The 8,788-nt window shown below is 40.2% G+C and overlaps 1 pseudogene; it reads left to right on the forward strand.

Moving 5' to 3' along the window:
• Positions 1-3,156: 3,156 nt before the first annotated feature.
• Positions 3,157-4,886, forward strand: LOC103080090 (aurora kinase A-interacting protein pseudogene; annotated as a pseudogene).
• The last annotated feature ends 3,902 nt before the right edge of the window (positions 4,887-8,788 follow it).

Raw genomic sequence — 8,788 nt, forward strand, 5'->3', positions numbered from 1 at the left:
GTTAATGACTGACACACCAATATCCAACAGCCTAAGGCAGATGCATGGGGATCACCTGACCCCTGCCTTATCCTCACCCCACATACCACAGGCTCCAGAATCTGTAAGAGTCTCTCCCGCCCTATCAATTCCTTAGAACAAGAATACATCAATTTTCAATTGTATTACTTAACTGTGTGTGTTCCCTATCTCAAGTCTCATACCCCACTGTACCAGCACAGTCTTTCTGAAACTCAATTCTGATTTGTCACTCAAGCAGACCTTTCACAGACTGCTGGTTGCAATGTAACATGATATATTCCCTTGGGAAAACTGTTTGGCAATGTCTTCTAAAGTTAAACATACATCCACTCTATGAACCAGTAAGTCCACCACTAGTTATTTATCCAAGAGAAACGAAAATGTATGTCTATAAGAAGACTAATAGCTATGTGTTCATAACAGTTTTCATAATAGCCTAATGGGAAAAGGAATAAACAAACTGTGTTATTGTTATACAATGTATTACTACACACCAGTTAAAAAGAACTACTGAAAGGAGCATTAACATGGATGAATTTCAAAACATTATGTTGAACAAAAGAAGCCAGCCAGAAAAGAATACACACTAATTCTACTATTCTATTACGTGAAGTTCAAGAACATGAAAAACGAATCTGTGGTAAAAGATACCAGAACAGGAACTGACTAAAGGAATCATGTGGGATTACTGGGGAGGGAGAGATTAACACAGGAGTACACATTCAACAAAACTCATTCAATTGTAGAGTTAAGTTCATTTCACTATACGTAATCTTTACCTCAAAATTTTTTAAAGCAAATATTAAAATTTAAAACTTTTACTTCACTCAGCATTTTTCCATACTAATTATTTAAAAAGCCTCACACCTGTCAGAATGGCCATCACCAAAAAGTCTACAAATAACATGCTGGAGAGGATATGGAGAAAAGAGAACACTCCTATACTGTTGGTGGGAATGTAAATTGGTACAGACACTATGGAGAACAGTATGGAGATTCCTTAAAACACTGAAATAGAATTATCATATGAGGGACTTCCGTGGTGGCACAGTGGTTAAGACTCCATGCTCCCTATGCAGAGGGCCCAGGTTCCATCCCTGGTCAGGGAACTAAATCCCATATGCATGCCACAAATAAGAGTTTGCCACAACTAAGGAGCCAGCGAGCTGCAACTAAGAACCGGCACAACCAAATGAATAAATAAAAATTTAATTTAAAAAAAAGAATTACCATATGATCCAGCAATCCCACTTCTGGGCATATATTCAGACAAGACGAAAACTCTAATTTGAAAAGACACATGCACCCCAATGTTCACAGCAGCACTATTTACAATAACCAAGATATGGAAGCAAACTAAATGTCCATCGACAAATGGATGGATAAAGATGTGGTATACACACATGCAAAGGAATATTAGCCATAAAAAAGAATAAAATAACTTGCAGCAACATGGATGGACCTAGAGATAATCATAATAAGTGAAGTAAAATCAGACAAGGAAAGACAAATATCATATAATATCACTTACATGTGGAATCAAAAAAATGATACAAATGAACTTATTTACAAAACAGAAACAGACTCACAGACATAGAGGAAAGGGGGGGAGTGATAAATAGGAGTTTGGGATTAACAGATACACACTACTATATATAAAACAGATAAACAATAAAGACCTACTGTAGAGCACAGGGGACTGTATTCAATATCTTGTAATAACCTATAAAGAAAAAGAATAGATTCAATATAACTGAATCACTTCACTGTACACCTGAAACTGACACATTGAAAATCAATTATACTTCAATTTAAACAACAAAAAAAAAACCCTCAAGATTTAAGACAAATTAATCACTTAATTACCCTGGTCTGCAGTGGTCCCTGATGGTCCAGTGGTTAGGACTCAGTGCTTTCACTGCCGGAGCCAGGTTCAATCCCTGGTCAGGGAACTTAGATCCCACAAGCTGCACAGCATGGCCAGAAAAAGAAAAAAGTAAAGAAACAAGACTATACCAACTGTATGTTCCCCTGGTTTATAAATTTTGTGAAAACAAAGATTTTTGTCTATGTAGTATTGATCACCGTTGTCTTCCCAGTACCTATCATTATGCTTGACACATAGGAGATGCTATATATGTGTTACCTTTGGTGGTTCTTACTGACTTACTGACAATGTTCATAACTTCATTAAATTTCTAGATCATTTACTGACTCAGTTTTCTGATCTCGTGTGTTAAATGCTTGACAACATTTATAACCTTGTTCATCCAGCAGCAGAAAAGAAGCTTCTCCACATTTTCAAAAAAGCAGCCAAGTTGAGTCTTTAACTTTGTGCTCCTCTCTTACAGGTATTTTACATTAAATGTTTAAAGGCATTACACTTTTCATGAGCTTATTCCCTAAGATTCGTTCTCAATTTACTTCAAGGTCTACCTTCTCACCAGCAAATTCTGGCTCAGTCTTCTAAACTATCCTGATTCTGGTATACTTGAAGATATTAAATTTTTCTCCTTTCTCTTATGTATCTCATTCAAATATCATATTATACAGTGGTTCATTCAAGTGAAACTTTTATCCTATCTTCTTTTATTTATTTATTTATTTACTTACTTACTTACTTATTTATTTACTTATTTATTTGGCTGCGCCGGGTCTTAGCTGCAGCATGCAGGATCATCATTGCCATGTGCGGGATCTTTACTTGTGGCATGTGGGATCTAGTTTCCTGACCAGGGATCAAACCCAGGCCCCTGCACTGGGAGCGTGGAGTCTCAACCTCTGGACCACCAGGGAAGTTCCTATCCAGTATCTGTTAACATTGTGCTAACAAACTTACTAGCATAATTTATGAGAATGCTGGATTCATTTTTAACATAGCAAAAGATCTGTATCAGGCCAAATACAGCAACTAATCATTTGAATACCAATTCAAAGGTAAGACAAAATTCCCATCTTCACTTCCCTATCAGTGCTTACACTTTCTTATGAAAAACAAAAAGAGCAATGATCCATAATAAAACCATTCTGCTCCTATCTCTACCAAGGTTCCTTCCAAGAACACAGGAGCTAGCAGTTCCTTAAGGAGAGAGCCCTAATCATGAACCCAAAAGACACTGAATAGCAAAACCAACAATGAAGACCCAGATAATAGCCAGTTTAACCAGCTTTAGGGAACATTTTTCAAAGTACAATTGTGAGCAGTTGGATTAGTACAAAGAACAATTAACAAGCACTAAACCCACATTGTCTGGCCACTTAAACAATAAACTGCCAACAGCACAGGCAGGGAATGCTCTCATAAAGTACAGACAGTAATAAACATCTGGGAATGGCAACAAATAAACACACCAGGCAACTTAGAATTATGAGAAATTGGATGACCCTTTCTGATCAAACATGAGGCCACAGTCAACAGCTTCTAGCCACAAAACACACATTAATTAACCTACATGTTTCCAATGAGGAAGGACTATCATACCGCCAAAAGATATTAATAACTGCCAATGTTATCTTTAACTGATAGCTTGAATTTTATATGCAAACATATAAAACTGTGTGCAGTGATAAGCAGACTTTTATATTTTATGTAACTTGTCCAAAATTAATTTGAAGAGCAACAAAGGGCTAAATAAGGGCATTACAGAAAATAACAAAAAAACCCACTCACTATCTAGCATAAATTTCAAATGTAAAAGGATACTTACTGTAACACAGAAAAGGATGGACACAATATAAAGGTAAACACATAAAATTTTATAAATTTAGCCTAAGAAAAAACAAATTATATTGAGAATAATATTTTCATTTCATCATGAACTTTATGATAAAAAACTCTTATCTCAAAGAGCATTTGGAAACATAGTGTTTTAAAAAAAAGGAGTGCAAAGCATAACAAAGTTATCAGAGGAGCTTAACAGAGAGGCTTTAATGGGTGGTTCTAATTAATTTACCAGTTTACATTAACTATAAGATTTCTACAACTTTAGCAATACTTTTCAATTTTTTCTAGAATATAATCTTTTTCTCAAAACAAAAAATACTGGGCAGCAGAATGGTCAGTCTCCCAGCAGTGTCTGGGTAGGGTCAGCAAGAGGCCACAGGCTCCAGGGACAGCGGAGGCAGCTGCTGCCGTTTGGGCTGGGGACCTGGGACTTGAGAGTCCACACCACCCACGCAGTGGGCACCTCGGGGTAAAGCTGAGGCTCACGGAGGCTCCACTGAGCACCTGGGGCCGCCGCCACACACAGACCTTGTTCCTGGTGCACCTCACTTCCCAGCTGCTCAGGGCTGTTCCCGGGTAGGCTGCAGTGGGTCCTGGCCTGTCTCAGGGGTGCTGGGCAGGCATGCCTGCAGGCCTTGCTACAGCACGCAACCAACAGGCCCAAGTGGTGTTGCCTCCCTCCCTGGCAGACGGGTCGATCTGGAGCTTGAGGAGATGCTGCTCTTCAGGAATATATCCATCAGCCCCCTGGAGAGCTGGCTGACCTAGAGAGCTGGCTACCTCCTGCCCAGACTGGACGCTGGGGTCCCAGGGACTGTGTCTCCAGCCCAACTCTGAGTGTCTGCCCAGCCAGGTGGGGGAAGGGGTCGAGCAGTGGGGTAAGGAGGTCTGGGATGCACCCCAGATGCAGTGCAAAAACACACTCAAGATCTGCCAGTACAAGATGAATCATCTCAAGTACCGCAAGCTGATCAAGAGGACCCAGTGCCTACTGCAGAAAGTCAAGGAAGGACGCCTGAAACGGCAGCAAATCAAGTTCAAGAGAGACCTGAAGTGCATCCGGTGGAAGGCGGGCCTGAAGGAAACCCCCACAGCCTGGCAGACCCCCAAGATCTACCTGAGGGGCAAATGCATCTCCTAGCTCTCTCCCATACCCCTATTACTGCTGATGACCCGCTGTAATAAGTATTCAGAGAACTCAGCTAAAAACAAACAAACAAAAAAATTCTAAGTATTACCTCCCCCCATGACAGTAGCTGGATTTAAGAATTATTGATTAAAATAACAAAACCATCACGACTTTTTGATAATTCCTGTATGTTACAAATATGCAAGATCTACTATTTGTTCTTTCAATATTAAATGTTTAATGCACATATGGGTTTCCAGACCCACTGCAGAGATCCACAGCCCACTCTGTTTCTCCAGTCATTTCTCTCCTTATAGCGAGTTTCCCACTACAGAAAGTATCAAATAGCTCTATTAAGCTGGCTTATCTTTAAAATCATTTCCAATCCTGAGATTATAAGATTCTGGGACAATGTAAACTTCTCAAAAGAATTTAGAGGTTTCTAGAGAAATTACAGTTTGATCCAATATTTAAGTGCTCTCCCTCCTAACATTCTATGTAGATAATGGTAAAGAAATTTTAACAGCTACAACCCCACAGGGAAGAGAAAACAGTGGTGGGCAGATGGCAGCACATTTTTGTATGATGAATGGAAAGCAGATGAGGGACTTGCACGTTAAGACTGCAGACTGAACCCACACATCTAATTTTGCTCCCTCACAAAACCCTACTAAAACAAGATAAAGAAAATGTTGCTGTTGTTTTGTTCTGTTTTTAGGACACAAACCATAAGGATCAAGAGAATGGAAGAAACAACAGCAACAGAATTTTGGAAGCTGGAAAGATGGATGAGTGATAACTGATTTGGTTAAAGACAAATTATAAGACAGCAGTGCTGACAACTAAGAACAAACCCACTTTGCGCTACAGAATCCTCAAAGGGTTCAGGTACTGCCAGAACACAGAGGGGGAAGGGAGACTAAAGAAAGAAAGGATCAGGTGAAAGATGTTTGAACAGTTAGAAACCTAGAGCCCATGCCTCTCCCGAGTTGCTGAGTGACCCAACCTCAATGAGGCAGCAGGTTAGAGATTTATTCTCTAAAAAGGGTAAATCACACATGGTGGAAGATGAAGGTATCCTAACAAAAAGAGGCAAATTGTATGTCCCTTCATATTAAATGCTCTATGGCTCATTACCCAGCCCTCTTTTCCTGAGTTCCCAGACCACCGGCAACTAGACCTTTGGCCTCCAAGCAGAAAACTGGGATACTCTCTGGGAAATCTGACCAGGCCAAACGGAAAGACAGACACTGGAGAGAGCTTCAAACAGCCCACCCAAACCAATGATTTCAATCCTGACCACACAATGGAATCACCTGGGCACCTTTAGAAAATACTGGTGCTAAGCTATGCAGACAGAAATCAGAATAGTGGTTGCCTCTGGGCAAGGAGTGGGGAAGATAGAAGGGATATGAAGGAATTTTCTAGGGGTTTCACTATGCTCTGTACCTTGTGTTCATTACACAGGTGTACACACAGCAAAATCATCAAACTATACACTTAAAATCTATATATTTTACTGTGTGCAATCACACTTAAATTTTTTAAAAGTACTGCTACCTGATGTATTTGGTCCCTCAGTCACAGCGAACAACCAAGGGGGATTATCAGACCTCTGAAGAGGGCCTCTACTGCTGAGACTATACCAAACAGAAAAAAAGTAACTTGGAGGAAACAAGCTATGCAAGGAAAAAGAAAGCTTAAAGAAACTGTCTTTAACAATCTCAGGTAGGTAAGAGAGATATGGCATCTATGAAACAAGAAAAGAGACTTTTTCTTGTTTCACAGATGCCGTAAGTAACTGAGGAATAAGTAACTGAGCAGAGGATGGGAAGCTAAACCTACAGGCCTGCACAAGGGAATATGGTCAACGGGCTGATGTGCCTCGCTCACAGAGCCCCAGAAGGCTCAGCCCTTGAGAGTCTCGAGGGATATAGTCAGTGGGGAAGAAGTATGGGGCTGAAGAGCAGGTTAGTGGTTTAAAGTCTGGTAAAGTCTGTACATGGACCTCCAGTTTCCCTTCTCCACTATTCACATCCTCTCATAAATTTATTCTCTGGAAACAGTGACTTGGAGAGACTCCAGACTCAAGAAGAGTGGAGCGAGGCTCAAGGCTGAAAGCCAAGGAATAAAGCAGAAGTATGCGCGGTAATAGCAGCCCTCACCCACAGCCCAATTCCTCCGTGCAGCTCTCAGAACACCGGGAGCCAGGCACAGTACGTGCCCCACACTTCGATTTAAATGCCCCTTTTGCATGCAGCCAAACCAATTTTCATCACAGCACTTCTCCTAGTGGAGGATAAAGGTCTTCTGAATTTCTACAACTCCTCTTAGACTCTCAACTTCTTAAAGGCAGGGGCAGCATCTTAATCAGCTTCATATCCCCAGAGCCTAACACAGTTACACTCCATGTTAAACACTCTATAAATCTTTAATTGGTCCCAGACACTGGAGAAAACATACAAGAAGAGATTTTAAAACCCTGGAAAACTAGAGCATACAAGGTGTAATTTGGACTAGGTCTTGAAGGGACATTAAAGATTTAGGATTTATTGATGAAATGACGTCTGGGATTTGTTTTAAAATAATCCCAGAGCCACTCTCCCCACCCCCCAAAATCAGCTGTATTTCTATATACTGGCCACAAATATTTTAAAGTATCACTTACAATAATATTTAAAAAATAAATACCTAAGAATAAGAAAAGAAGTGGGACTTCCCTGGTGGCACAGTGCTTAAGAATCCGCCTGCCAATGCAGGGGACACGGGTTCGAGCCCTGGTCCGGGAAGATCCCTCATGCTGTGGAGCAACTAAGCCCATGAGCCACAACTACTGAGCCCAGGTGCCTAGAGCCTGTGCTCCGCAACAAGAGAAGCCACCTCAATGAGAAGACCGCAACGTAGAGTAGCCCCTGCTCACGGCAACTAGAGAAAGCCCATGTGCAGCAATGAAGACCCAACGCAGCCAAAAATAAATAAATAATTTTTTAAAAAGATGTGGAAGACTTTTATACAGAAAACTACAAAATATTAGAGAAATTTTAAAAGTCATAAATAAGTGGAGAAATATACCATGTTCATAAACTGGAAAACTCAATATTGTTAACATGTCAATTCTCTATTTCCAAAATTTGTAGCAATGGACAAGATTCTGAAATTTATGTGGAAACTCTAAGAACAAAGAACTGCCCAGACAATCTTAAAGAACAAAATAGGAACAACCATCGGGACTTCCCTGGTGGTCCAGTGGTCAAGAATCCACCTTCGGATGCAGGGGATGTGGGTTCGATCCCTGATCGGGGAACTAAGATCCTACGTGGCCAACAGGGCAACTAAACCCACGCGCCGCACCTAGAGAAAAGCCCACAGCGAGGAGCCCGCACGCGGAAACTAACACCCAGCATAGCCAAAAAAAAAAACATACATATATATATATATATATATATATATATATATATAAAAACAACAGATATCAGAGCTTATTATAAAGTTACATCAGTTGATAGTGATATTGGTGCAAGGATAACAAATAGACCAATGAAACAGAATATTGTCCAGAAACAGATCCACACTTATACAGTCACCTGATTTATGAAAAAGTGTCACACAGTGCAGAAGGGCAGCGATGGTATATTCAGTAAATGGTGCTGGGTCAAATAGATACCCATATGGTATAAAGTGAAGCTGGACCCCTACAATCCATCTGGAATTTACTGTAAATTGTACATCTTAAATACAAAAAGTAAAACAAAATAAAACTTCTGTACAGTAACATGGGGAAATATCTCCATATTCTTAGGCTAGGCAAAGATTTCTTAAATAGGGCACAAAAAGCAATAATCATAAAGGGAAGGATTAAGTATATTTCATTAAAATTAACAATTTCCGGGCTTCCCTAGTGGCGCAGTGGTTGA

The sequence above is a fragment of the Lipotes vexillifer genome, unplaced genomic scaffold, assembly GCF_000442215.2.
Source record: "Lipotes vexillifer unplaced genomic scaffold, Lipotes_vexillifer_v1.1 scaffold490, whole genome shotgun sequence".
NCBI lineage: Eukaryota > Metazoa > Chordata > Mammalia > Artiodactyla > Lipotidae > Lipotes > Lipotes vexillifer.